General features: G+C 41.8%; 1 long non-coding RNA gene across 2 annotated transcripts; it reads right to left on the bottom strand.

Annotated features, from left to right (window-relative positions):
* Nucleotides 1-1258: 1258 nt before the first annotated feature.
* Nucleotides 1259-14697, bottom strand: LOC149338092 (uncharacterized). Of its 2 annotated transcripts, none has more exons than XR_016283378.1 (4): nt 14373-14696; nt 10470-10622; nt 6639-6761; nt 1259-1340 (listed from the first exon to the last, which is right to left on the bottom strand). It is a non-coding gene; the product is annotated as an uncharacterized LOC149338092 (long non-coding RNA). The 2 variants fall into 2 exon arrangements; XR_016283379.1 differs by lacking the exon at nt 1259-1340 and adding an exon at nt 4229-4427 and having other exon boundaries at nt 14373-14697.

Genomic DNA, 14697 nt, shown 5'->3' with positions numbered 1-14697 from the left:
CGTGCTTCAGGCTAAGGCTCAAAATTAAAGCGATTGGCGCGGCAAGCAAACATAATGAAATCGTGTAGAAATCTGCGAAGCTGCAGCTTCCTTGCAGGAGGAAGCCGTCATTATCTGCAGGGAAAGTGTTTGCCTTCTGTAGTAGGCATCTTCGTATTGAAAGGAGCTTGGTCCGAAGCTTCGCTTCCAGTCAAATCTCTGAACTCTGGAAAAAGATGTCTACAGCATCATCCAAACCGAGAGAATCTCACATGAAGTAGCGTTCCAAGTGCATTGTGTAGTATGCAGACTCCATGAGAAGATCAAATCAAATCAAATCGTCTTTATTTTCTCTCTCAAGAAGAAAAGGGGGTGACGGGTAAAAGCCGCATAGCTGCGGCTTGACAAAGCCCGCCAACCTCTATGTACAGTTCGGCAGTAGTGCTCGTACAGATTATACAGGATTCAATGTCACACTTCATCTCACAGACCTAAAATTTGCACCATACAGAATAAAAACACTCCAAATGAAAGCACATGCAGTCAGACGTTAGTCCTTAGCGGAAATGTCCTACACTGTAAAAAAAAATGCTCCTCAGTACAGAGAAACCCGCTGGTAATGCGTTGCCGGAGGGTTTTCCGCAACATGAATACAGCGACTCCGTCCGACGGTTGTCACATTCTTGGTAACGGAAAGTTACGCTATGCTATGAACGAGAATGAAATCGTTTCTTTGCAACGAATGCTTCTGTTGTGTTCTTATTAAAGGTCCCGTAATGTGTATGCATACTTCCTCCGTTCACTTGGAAGTCATCTGATCTAGAACGGAAATAATCTGCATTGTAATTATGTACTATCGAGAGCATAAATAACAGACCCCTGCCAGCGCGTGCCGATCCGCGCCAAACTGCATGCGAGCACCGCCTGACGAAGCGCTCCTAGTGCCGAGACCAGCGCAGTGGCGTGCGCCCATCTCGAGGAGCGCTACGCATTGCGTGCCACTGCGCTCGTCTCAGCATCTGGAGTGCTTCGTCAAGCGGCGCTTGCATGCAGTTTGGCACAGATCGGCCCGCGCTGGCAGGGGTCTGTTATTTTTGCTCTCGATAATACTTTCAGTAGTACATGCACATGCATCTGTGTATAGCTTCTGCCCAGAACGTTCACTGCAGATATAGCAGTCCAGAGGCCGAGGAAATAAGTATTATGTACAAGACTTTCATGCATTTTATGTATTGCACACGTACAAAGAATGCAACTTAGAATGAAAGAGTAGCAAGTGTTTGGTTGAGTACAAGTACATACGTTTTATTTTCATGACAAATTGCACACATTGTACCTCTAAAAATTGCTTTCGGATCCATCTGAAAAGATAAAAAAATCCTCATTTAGTAGCCACACAACACCTATTATAAATTTCACAAATACATTTGAACCATCCGCTATTGAGCAATCGGCTTTCGTAGAAGCTTGTAAAAGCCATTTACTGAGAACCAAACCAACATGATTCATTGCCTAAAATTTATTTCTCATAACAGTAAACAGCAGAAACCACAGGGCCAGGAAGAAGCAGACAAAATGCGCTTACTCGGACACCACTGTGTGCATGAAAGTCTTTACGGTTGTCTACAATTTTGTGCAAATATAAAGTAGCTAAGGATGGGTGCCAAATACAATTCAATAATAATAATAATAATAAATACTTTATTCACACCAAAGAAACAATACAAGACGCGGACGCGCCAAAGCCTCAATTGGGCTTGTAGGGCGCCGTCCGGCAGCAGCAACAACCTGTGTTACCAAATCTATTCATTGTTTTGTGTACTACATTAAAACATATGCACTAGAGCTGTTCAAGCTCGGCAATAGCATCACGTAACTGTCTGCGAGTGTTCAAGTTGAAAACATTATCAGGCATCTCATTGAATATACATGGGATATAATATGACCTCATAGACATACCAAAATGAGTTCGCACTGCAGGGACAATATATCGAGAAACTTTTCTTAATGGGATTGGTTTAACGTTGTGGAACCGAAATTCAGAGTTCCAGAAATATCTGAGTACAGTGACTTGTTTGAACACAATGTCAAAGGAAGGCAGACCTGAAGAAAGGAATACACTTTGCTGTTTATGGGGTATTGAATAGATGACACTCTTAGCCATATTCTTGAGAATACGGTTTATCCTATTTTTCCATGTTGCAGAACAGTTGAAGAAACAGCACATGCCATATCTCAGCAGAGAATACCCCAAAGACTGTGCAATTAAACGTCTTATGGCAAATGGCAGGTAGGCCCTTAGAGCATAGAGCAAGCATGCGACGCCTCTAAGCTTCTTACTGAGGTGTGCCATGTGCGTGTTCCAGGATAAATCACTGTCAAAGTAAATGCCAAGGTATTTCACGGACGGAACACATGTAATGGGGTAGCAAGAACATGCAGTGCAACTGGAGCTGTGCAAAAAAACCGCAGCGTTTTTCGGGATTGGCTTGTGTGCATTTTTAAAGCACACTAGATGAGTTTTTTGGGGGTTTATATCAATCAGGTTACATTGAAACCAATCATATAGATTAGTAGCGTCCTGTTGAAGTTGACGGAGTGCGCAAGAAAAATCTGTATTAGATGAGATGAGGAGGGTGTCATCTGCATATTGATAAATCTGTGATGAAGTTATAATGCTGGGGAGGTCATTAACATAGAGATTAAATAAGAGGGGTGATAAGATGGATCCCTGGGGAACACCACTATATAAGTCTATAGTTCTGCTTTGCACAGGTCCAAGTTCCACCATTTGAGATCGCTGAGACACATAATTTCTTAGTAACATTTGAAAAGGACCACGAAAACCATAGCAAAACAACTTTTCACAGAGAATATCATGGTGAACAGTATTAAATGCCTTCCTGACATCAAGAAAGAGACCAAATGCCACTTCATTTTGATCAAAACTAGAATGAACGGAATCCGACATCTTTTCTAATAACGTTTGGGTACCAGAACCAGCAACAAATCCGTATTGATGTGGGCTAAGCACGTTATGCCTCAGCAAAAATGCTGACATTGTACATAAGACGTGTTTTTCTAAAATTTGTGATATACACGACACGATAGATATTGGGCGATAATTCGTGATATCATTTCTTTTGCCACCCTTGTAAAGTGGTATAACACGCGCTTGTTTAAGAGAGCATGGTAAGAAGCCACTTTCAATCATATCATTTAGCATAAAAAGAAGGACACACTTCAAGCTTTGGAAGTTTCTGGAAAGGTCGCTGATAAATATTCCATCAATTCCAGCCGATTTGTTATGCCGTAGACTGGAGATTATGCTGAAAAGATCTGGCTCTGTTATGTGTGGAAGAAATGCTGAGTCAATCACAGAAGAAGGAAGTAACGGCGAACGTGATGTGGCACGGGCAATGCGCTGTTCTTTAGAAAAAAAGTTATTAAAATCATTTGCCAAAGAGGATGTCAAGTGACCAAAACTATGCTCTATTGCGTCCTTGACCGGTCTACGCTGACGCCCGCGCAGTTCGTTCACGATAGCCCAAGTTTTGGCCACGTCATGGTGGCAATTGCGAAACTGGCTAGCATAGTAACGCCTTTTAGAGGACCGAAGAAGAGCGGTTACTTTGTTCCTAGCAGCCCGAAATTCATTTCGTAAGTTTGCATTTTTTGGTGAAGCGCGACATTTTGACCACAGCGCTTCTTTGCATCTAATGGCTGCGAGAATGTCAGCTGTAAGCCAGAAGCAATTATTATTTCGTTTTTTGGCAATGATACTTTTTTTGCAGGATTCTTTTAAATTTTTAAGAACCAAAACAAAGTTATCGTAGGCGGTATCTTTGTTATTTCGTGATATAAATGAGTTCCAGTCGAAGGATGACACCTTACTGTCAAATAGTTTTCGATCTAGTATAGTCATAACACACCTGCTATCATTAGGTTTCTGTGCAGAATCGACCTTAGCAAAGTGGCATAGCGTAAAGTAATGATCCGCTAATTTCTTTCGAATGACAGCTGCCATAACATAAGACAAGTCCGACGCGCGTACGTTAACGTGGTCTATGCAAGTTTTACACAAACTGTTGTTTACGATCTCTTCTCTAGTAGGATCTGAAAGTAGTGTTTCTATACCATGATCCGCAAGGGCATTTAGGTAGCTTTGTGCAGATGCTCTCTCAGGCTTTAACAGATCAATATTCAAGTCACCCATTATGCATAGGTTACAAAGGCATGCAGATGCCTTTCATTACATAGTACCCAATGCACAACTTAGTGAGCAAGGAACATTGGTAACATCTGAAAAAGGCCAGACACTTGCCCACAAGCATGATGATGATTGATTTTTGATGGCGCGAGGGAATCTGAGGACAAAGAGCACCATGGCACAAGGTATTTTCTTCATCTCAAGGTGGGGCAACGAACCATTTGGCAGGCATTTCACCCTAAAGGAGACGAGCACCAGGTGAGGAGAAAGCTTGTACCCATTGGATTGGTGGTTACCCAGCACTTGCCCACAAGCAATCAGGAAGCATACTTCCCCGAAACCTTATGCTTTCAGTCATAGTTTCCATTATCTCAGCATCTGCACGAAAATGTACTAATCTCTGATGTCAGTGAAAATGCAGCCACAGGTGCTGGTTGCAGCTCACTAAGGTATTCAAATATCTCTGCAGTGCGCCTCACGAGGAACAGATGCTTAAGTTTCCACAAAGGGCTCCTTGCAGAAATTTAACCGAAGGCCGCTGCCATGTTAACCTTTTCAAAATGATGGCCCAGAAAGACAAAGTGTAGTCATGTGTCTGATGTAGAAAAAGGATGAAGGCATGAATCTTTCAGCTTCTTCAACAGCTGTGATGTGTTTGTAACTGGTATCGCTTGGTTTGGTTATTAGGGTTTAACGTCCTAAAGCAACTCAGGCTATGAGGGACGCCGTGTTGAAGGGCTCCGGAAATTTCGACCACCTGGGGTTTTTTAACGTGCACTGACATCGCACAGCACACGGGCCTCTAGAATTTCTCCTCCATCGAAACTTGGCCGCCGCGGCCGGGATCGAACCCACGTCTTTCGGGTCAGCAGCCGGGCGCCGTAACCACTGAGCCACCGCGGCAGGGCTGTTGCTGGTATTGCTTCGCACAGCTTCAGTCTTCCCTTTGACATTTCGTGAAATCATTCCATATCTGTGAAAGATCTCGCTCGCAAACATTTTGGTTCTAATGAAGGAGCAAAAAAGACCCATGTCGTAGGCCTTTTTTTGTGACACTAAAGGAAGGCTCGCTTTTAGGGTCATTATTACGAAGAGGTCCATGTGGCAACAAACTTTGAAACAATTTCTGCAAGAGCTGAGTGTTCTGAAGCCTAAGAATTTCTCATGAGGCGCCCTGTAGATGCATCAGAACACCTCACTAAGCTGTTACTGGGTCCTGTAAGTGCTATGTCATTTGACATTAAGGGTATGTACTTTTCCTCGACACATGCAGTGATGATGTATATGTCGAGTGAAAGCATAAAAGACTTCGAAGAGTTGCGCTTCCAGATTGCTTGCGGAGGTAAGCACAAGAGTCTGGCCATGCTCAGCTGTTACCTTTGCTTCTTTTTTGTTGAGTTCTGCAGTGAGTACTACGTAATGACAGAAGGTATCTGCATCGACTCATGTTTAACATCTGTCTGTGCGACCTCCATCTTGCACGACACGACAGGCAACTTAATGCCCTTCATGCACCGAGTGTCAGTGTGTTCTGTCAGCTTCCTGGTCCTGTATTTTCTGTTCTTAAAGTTATTACTGCCTTCATTCTCCACTCCATGAAGCCTGAATGTGCTACACTGGGTTGCTCCACGCGTCATGCAGTAACCTGGCCATTTTTTTCATACATCGGAGGCACTCAGGTCGCAAGCCATGCTTACTATATTCAGCAGATAAGTGTACATGTGAGACATATCATTTATAACCAATTTTAACAGTGGTATTTCGTGCAAGAATATCTAAATGCTACTCAATTTTTGCTCAAATTTTCAGATACACACTCTTATTCAGATTAAAAACATAATTTGGCTACTGTGCTCTCGTGATGCCACGTCTTGAGTTTGCATCAGTAGCTTAGAATAGTGCCTCTGTTACCTCTGGCGATGAAATCGAAAATGTTCAGCAGAAGATTGTATGCATCCTTTGTGATAGATATATTGAGCGCTGTCGTTTCTAAGACCACGACTTTCTTCTAGCAGACCTTGGTATGTCTACTCTTTATGACATGGATTTTCTACATAAAGTTGTGCTCGGCTCTATTGACTGTGAGCCGTTATTGATGTCACTGCGATTTCGTGTGCCTCAGGGAAAAACCACCAAATGCTATGATAGATTTCATCCTGACATGCATGCCATTTCACCAATGACTCGTTTGCAAATAACACAATTCAACTTTTTATGACACAGAAATATTTGCCTAATTTGCTTTTTCATTGTTTATTCATTATGCTTGTTTTTCTTTACTATTATTATCATCGTATTAGTGACCATTTTTCTGTATTATGTCTGTTCACGTCATGGTGTTTGTATTGACTTAGTGTGCACTCGTTTAGGCCAATTGGCTGTTCAGGCACATTTAAAATAAAATATCTACCTATCTATTTAAGCAGAAGCACAGCACCAAGGTACTCACCAACTGTTTGAAGCACTGTGCGCAAGCTCTCGTGCCGACATGAATACAGGTACTTTGGAATGCACATTGTCCAAGTCTTCATCATGCCATGCCACTCCGACTCTCTGGTAGCAAAATTTTCCACTAAAAAAAAGAGCAATTTTGTTTATGTTAGACTAGTAATATTAAATTTTACTATATACTAGGTACTTCTCATCATTCTACCCCAGACTAAACCATACACCAGTGATCATCATGTTTTAATTTTGTTGTATATGATCACAAAATGTGGTATAATTAACATGTTAGAAATTCTGGTCAAAATAAATCTGACAAAGTATTGTTTAAAAAAATCTGGGCACAAGAAAGAAGGAAGCTAGCCAGATAGCCTGGACGAATGTTTTCAGTTTCATGCAAGCATCAGTACCCTTGCACACAAAATGTACAATTTAGTGGGTTTACCCTTCCAGAATGGAATTTCATGCTGCAACCATCTAGCAATGCGAAAAAAGTTTTAACTTCCATTCCAGACAAAGGAAAGAAAATTCCTCTGGTTTTTCTTCACAAGCCTCTGCAAGTATACAATTCAGTGAATCTACTCTGCAAGTACGTGAACCTACCAGCACGAGACAATGACAAGAAAGGAGACAAAGCAGGCGCTGACTCGCAATTGAAGTTTATTGAAGTAAACAGGGAGTACATAGAAAAGCCAAACAACACCACAAACCACACAGTTACAGATATGCTATACAACAACATGAGTAAAAGATCGCTCTTAACTTTCCTCTCATCTAGATAGTCCAACTCGTTGCATATGAACACGATGGACAGCACACTCACAGATTTGTCACCGAGTCATAAGATGTGTCTAGCCTCGATAATTTTCCGGTTAATCTGCTCCGAATGTATCGCCAAAATGAGTGTTGCCAAAAGGAATGGCTAGCAGCCTTCACATTCCTTGCGATATACAGATAAGTTAGAACCCCTACCAATATCCAAATATCTCTTGTGCTCCCGTAGTCTTACATTCACACACCTTCGAGTTTGACCAACATAAACCCAACCCCAAGATAACAGTATCCGATACACCACATACATTTTACAAGGCACATATGCTTTTCCCGGACCAAATTCACAAAATTATTCTTAACAATTTTACAGTTTGTAGACAACTTATTAGGGACCAAAAGCACCATTTCTGCGTCATACATTGTGACCAAATTTTTCAAATTGTGCGACAATCTACGTATGTACAGTAACACAGTCGATCTTTTGGTATCTCGATGGCTGGCCCTGGCCGTATCCTGCCAATCCCTGTGAAAGGGTTTTAGCTTTAACATGCTAAAGGGAAGAATGGCGCAGCATCAAGTAATAAGGACAGCAGGACAACAAGCACACGCACAAGTGCCAACCTTGGAGTGTATACAGAATCCAAGAGCACGTGCTTGACAATCAGCACTGGCAGTCAAGGAAATGAGAAAACACTGATTTGAACATTCAAGTTTGAATGAGCCCGACCCTTGACTGCCAACGCTGAATGTCAAGCACATGCTCTTGGATTCTGTATCTGCTCCAAGGTTGGCACTAATGCGTGTGTGCTCTCCTGCTGTCCTCGTTACATGCTATGCCATTCTTACCTTTAGCATGTCTGACCAACTTGATCAATCTTATACGCTCAGCTTTAACAATTTATCACACACTCCTGCAATAGCATGGTTGGGGAATAATGCTTTCGTAAGCCTCAAAATCTGCTCATGGAGACCACTTGTCATGCTGTGAAAGCATCACTTCATCAATACCGAGCCTAGCCTAGATGACGCAATGATATCTTTCACTAGCTTAGAATAGTTCGGCCAATAGTCAAGTAGCTGCTTGACACTCCTGGGTGAATATCGGCAGCATACATGGCATGTGCAGAACATCAAGGTGAAGCCCAGAAACCACAGCTCTTTTTGATGGGACATTTCCTCTAAGGAAATGCTAAGTTAAAGAAAGGCCTTGCTCCTTAAACAACTTGACAATATGCACAGGTCCCACACTATCGCAACCTTTTGTAAAAGACCAGAAAATCAGACGCAGTGAAAGATTTTCCCCCAGCCCATGCAAGTTCTTGGCAATCACTCCATCCACCCTGCTTAAGAGAATATTACTTAGCACAGAGGCATTCAATCGATACATATACTAGACTTTTGAACATATGCCGCACAGCCATACTCCAGAAACATGCTCTTCAAATAAAAGGAAGTAAGTCCAAAAAAAGACTACTACGCACCTGTTCCTAAACACAAGCTCATCATTGTGCTCCGATATACACATTCACAAGCTTTTCATAAGGTCCTCATACGGGATGGAATAAAATAGTTCTACATCGACACTAACCACCAGACAATCTGCTGGATTGCCATTCTTCAGATACTCAACCACGCTGCGAATTGAGTACAAGAAACCGATCTTCAAGATGCGAAGTAGACAAATGCTTTTGCAAATAACCAGACAAAATTTTGCAAGAACCCTTTTCTGAAATTCATCTGAAGAGCATGCTAGTGAATAGCATTTATTTTAAGAGCATGGCTGTAGAGTACTGCAGTGTGGTATGTGTTCAAAAATCTGGTATATGTAGTGGTTCGAAGATGGGCCTTGTGCTAAGAGATATTTTAAGTAGGGTGTATAGAATGATTGTCAAGGACTTGCATGGACTGGGGGAAAAAATCTTTTGCTATGTTGATGATTTTCTGGTCTTTTACAAATGTTCTGATAATTTGGGATGTGAACATATTCTCAATCTGTTTAAGGAGCAAGGCCTTTGTCTTAGGTTTACCTTGGAGCAAATGTCGCCACAAAAGGAGCTGTGGTTTCTGGACCTTACCTTGATAAGTTGATCTGCACACACCATGTGTGCTGGTGATATTCACCCAGGAGTGTTAAGCTGCTACTTGGACACAGGTTGGCTATTACAAGCTAGTGAAAGATAGCATTGGACTGTCAAGCCTGGACTCAGAATTGATGAAGTCATGCTTTCTTAGCATGACGACTAGTTTCCAAGAGTACATTTTAGGTTAATGAACACAGGATTTCCTAACCATGTTATTTGCAAGAGCATACAACAAATTGTTAAGGAAGCCGAAAGCTTTTCACGGCGACCGGCGCAATCAGGCCGGGGCCAGCCAGCGAGATGCCAAAAGACCGGTTGTGTTACCGTACATACATAGATTGTCGCACAAATTGAAAAATGCGGCCAGAAGGTATGATGGAAAAGCGATTTTCTTGGCCCCTAATAAGTTGTTTAAAATATGTAAAATTGTTAAGAATAATTCTGTGAATGTGGCTAGAGAAAAGTACACATGTGGAGTGAAATGTATATGTACCTTGTAAAATGAACATGGTATCAGACCCTGTATCTTGTGGTCGGGTCTATATAGGTCAAACTGGAAGGTGTATCAATGTAAGATTACAGGAGCACAAGAGGGTAGGGGTTCTAACTTTTCTGTATATTGCAAGGGATGTGAAGGCTGCTACCCTTTTCTTTTGGCAGCACACATTTTGGCAGTAAATTCAGAGAAGATTAAATGGTAGATTATTGAGGCTAGACACACCTTACGACTCGGTGACTAATGTGCAAGTGTGTTGTCTATCGCACTAACACGCAATGAATTGGACTATCTCGATCAGGGGAATGTTCAGGGGCATTGACTCATGTTGTCATGTATGCTTATTTGTAATTGTGTGGTTTGTGGTGTTGCTTGGCTTCTTCATGTATTCCCTATTCACTTCAATAAACTATGGCCGCGACTCAGCGGCTGTCTTGTCTCTTGTATAGTCTTTCGCACTGGTAGATTCACCATGATGTCTCACCTGTGCAGAAATCCAACACGACATTTTCCTCTTCACACTTGAGGTTCAGTGCATAATAAGGCCAACGCCAGTCATCCGCAAGAAAAGTTCATGGCTCCATTAACACCGCCTCCTGCTTACAAGACACAGTGCGGCATTCATTGTAGATTCTACCTGCAACACAGAACGCAAAGTTTTAGTTTGAGTGGACTAAGGTAGGAAAGCAGCACAAAATATCGACAGCCAAACGGCCGAGCTGAAAGAAATAGAGGGTAGCGTAATAGTGAATATACTGATATAGTTTTGTGTAACATCTTCTATTCATATAAAATGTACACTTTTTTTTTCTTATGTTGACGCCTGGGTACACTATATTGTGCACTTATTGCATGGGCCCGAACTAGCAGCTTGCTAAGGGCCCAGATGCTTTTATCACCCTGTTTGTATAACCTTCATCCAAAGTGAATAAACTGATACTGATATTGCATGCAAGATATATGCATGATATATTGTGATATTCAACACTGCTACCATTGGCTTAGCCAACTATTTATGCATAACAAAAATGCAGTATCACATAAATACTGATACAGTACTATTAGCGTTAATATTAGCAGTGCAGGTTCAATGAAAAAAAAGGGGGCCTAGTGCTAGCTGCCATTCCCACAGCAGGCTTGTGACCAATCGCCAGTTTAAAGGAAAAAGGAATGACTGAAAAGGGAGAGAGCCAGTAGGAAGGAAGACGGGCATAAAATGACTTAGGATACAATAGGCAGGCAAAGTTATTTAGACAGCAACCACAAAAGAAACATTAACACCCAAGTAAAGATGTACAAGACCAACCATACCATTGTGCACAGTGGATAACTTGTTAACCTCATTTAGCCCAAAATATATTTTCATATATACTTGTCCTATTAAGTGATTACATTCATTAATAGCATAATTAACCTCATTTAGCCCAAAATATATTTTCATATATACTTGTCCTATAAAGTGATTACATTCCTTAATAGCATAACTGACCGACTGAAACCAAAACAGGGGTGAAGGGCGGTGAATGAGCCCTAGGCGTGATGCTTTTGCCTTCCTAGTGGGACACAGAAGGATCATTCAGTCGAACATCGGGTCTTTGAGATTAATATGTAGTTTAATATTAGCAGAAAAATAGAACAACAAAGCAAGCAATGTAGCTGATCATTGTTCTATGCACATGAGAAAAAAAAGCATTATGAATAACCAAGTATGCAATGTTTGTAGCTGCACATTTCTTCACACACGTGTCTAAAACATATGCGCATGATTTTCCACAAGACAGTGTCTCGTTTAGATAGGGTACCTGCTATGGCAGTAGTGCACAATCAGGCTGGAATGAAATGCAAACAGCGCCTATGAACAACACAAAATATTTCACCTGTGTGATTTCAGCTTGAGTATGCAGCTAGCCTGATTCCTGTTTCTGGTTAAGAGATCTACCTAATACACATATATGAACCCTTTCTAAATGTATACCTCGCTGCAAAGTAGAAAAGTACTGCACATGTATGTTCGCAGTTCGTTCCGGCCTAACTGTAAATGCATAATGTGTGTCTAATGCTCATCATTATCAGTCAAGGCTGTCACTTCCAACACCAAGCAGATACATGAAACCTGCAAAAACTCCTTGAAGGCAAGAGTCTGGAGACAAGCTTCTAGACCCACTCTGAAGGATGTAGATTTGGTGTTTAGTGTGGCATATAATTACTTCTGCATTAATAGCGAGCATGTAAGGCCAATACAAGGTGCTTCTGAATTTGGTCGCCTAAAATTTGCTTGGGAGAACGCAAAATAATGCTAAAGAGCAATCTATAGACACAATATTGCATGCTGAATAAACAACAAGAAAAAAAGAAGGCAATGCTCTGGAAGCACCTTCAGTCATTCAAGACAAAAATGATGAGGCATGCTGACGCTGCTGCTTGAACAATAGAAAAAAGCCACTACTGCTTACTTACAATAAACGCTTTCTCTGAGCAAGCAATGAAAGAGAGCTGTAACTCATGAAACCTCTCGTCATTCTTTTTACAAAAAAGGAATTTAAAATGTTGCAATGCAAGAATCCCTGCCATAATAGTATTCTCCTCACACTTGGGTTACACAAGCCGAGGCTTTTAACAGCATGGGTTTTTGCATGTGTTCATTCTGAAGCATTACCCGGTTGAAGCGACACAAAATATTTACTTCCCCATGAACCTGTGCGTGTAGCATAATCACAGAAAATATTTTTTACACTGGACAGAAATACAACAGCATAGTGGCGTAACTGACACACAACAGGCTTCGGGGACAGTGCAAGACAATGATCTGAAATCCTACACAACAGACCTGCGACATTACAATGGCTAAATCCTTGATAGTAGTATTTAACAGCCATCTAAATGCTCGTGCGCAACAGGTGGGAGCACTATACTGCGAAGCAACAGTAAACCTTTGCCACTAGTCTAAACAAAAGTGCGCCTCATTGCGACTTCCACTAACCTTTTTTGCTCCCAGTGCAACAAAGCAAGTACACAGGGGGCTCGAATGGCAACGATACGATGTGTTAGGCTATCATGTCATCATCTTAACATAAACAATGCATGTGGTCTCTGTTCCGGACTGCCAATCAGCCTCGAGAAGACAAAGATGCTTATAAAAAAAGAACAAAGCAACAAGCTCTCAAACCTCACAGTGAACATAGAAGTAGCAGAACCATGTAACCTAGCCAGTAGTTCGAAGCTAAGCAGCAGAAGAAAATATGTTAAGGCCAGGACTGAGCAAACAGAAAATCATGGAGGAAACCTAAAAGCAGCAATAAGCAATGAGAGTGGAGTTGCCTTGATGTTCATTGTCAATACCTACTGCTCAAAGTAAAGGAAACCAGGGTATAAGAAATACAGGATTTCATATTATGCTTTGAGCAAATGCAGTGAGAATGAAACAGGGTAGAGATTTGTCTTACAACATTTTCACTCTTTACTTTGCACCTGAGGAAAATAAATTTGTGTGCAGTTCACCTACTGCTTGGCACTGTCCTAGAAGGAATGAATCCAGGTCTCGAAAAGTCTACAGAGAGAATACTGATGCTGCATGTGCATTTCTCTCTAGACTCCCTCGTTTATTCCTTCCCTTAGGTTCAGGAGTCCACCGAGAGAAGTGAGACAGTTACTGCCCCATTTTCTTTCCTCAAAAACCAATTTTCATTTCATTTCTCTGAACTGTCCTGAAATGTGTATAAGTTACCAATTTTTTTAGTGCCCAATTACATACTGTAATTTTTGCAAGGAATATGAGGTTGATGAACAGAAAAAAAAAAATGTCTGGAATGGTACCTTTGGTAACTTAGCACCTGGACAAACAGCTGACCCACTGGGCGTCCCCAGGGGCTCTGCTGCGAGGCGTCCCTTGCAACAGTAGCCGGTAGTCCAGATCCAAAGGAACCATGCGAATGATTACCGAAAAGTTTAAGGACAGCAGATGCATGAACACAAAACAGCTTTTCAGCACTGTTGCAGTGGGATGAACGGTTCCAAATCTCTAGACTATACCTGGTAATAAATAAATTACCAGAAGACCATCTCGAGCGCAGAATGATCTCAAATAGAGTTCAGTAAAGCAGAAAGTTGGGCTAGTTGGTATCGATCCATCTAAAAACGGAGCACAGAAAAACACAAAGAACACAGGGAGAGCGGACAGGACAAGCACATTCAACACGCACTACCAACATGGACAGCTTGTGCTTAATTGAATCGAAAAGTTTACGCTGACCGACCAATGTTACTTCAAATAGAGACAGAAAGCGCATGCACGTTGTGCTGATGTTACCGTGAACATAACATGCGACGAGACACAGGGTTACAATACAAACAAAAAACCGCTTTCAAAATTTGAGAACAAATTGCTCACCTTCTCACAAGTTCACGAAACCGGAGACGATGCCGTGTGGCTGCCGCCAGTCACTCGTGATGCAATGCAATGCCGCTGACTTTCCTTGAGCAATTTTCAGTCGATTAAACTTCGAACTGTTCGCACCGACCACCGTTCACCTCACCAAGCATGTGTGCACGGAGGAAGTAAAATTCATGCGGGCAAGTCAGCCGCGCAAAACTCCGAGCACGATGCCATTTGCAGAGCTATGGTGTCTAGCAGAGCTGCACGGGAAATTCATAGCCCCATTCGCGTATTCGCGTCCGCAAAAGCGCACCACCTTGAAAACATATCAGATGTATTT

This window comes from Amblyomma mixtum, chromosome 6 (assembly GCF_055824585.1).
Source record: "Amblyomma mixtum isolate Tamu chromosome 6, ASM5582458v1, whole genome shotgun sequence".
In the NCBI taxonomy this organism is placed as follows: Eukaryota; Metazoa; Arthropoda; class Arachnida; order Ixodida; family Ixodidae; genus Amblyomma; species Amblyomma mixtum.
This window is presented reverse-complemented; position numbering and strand designations above follow the sequence as displayed.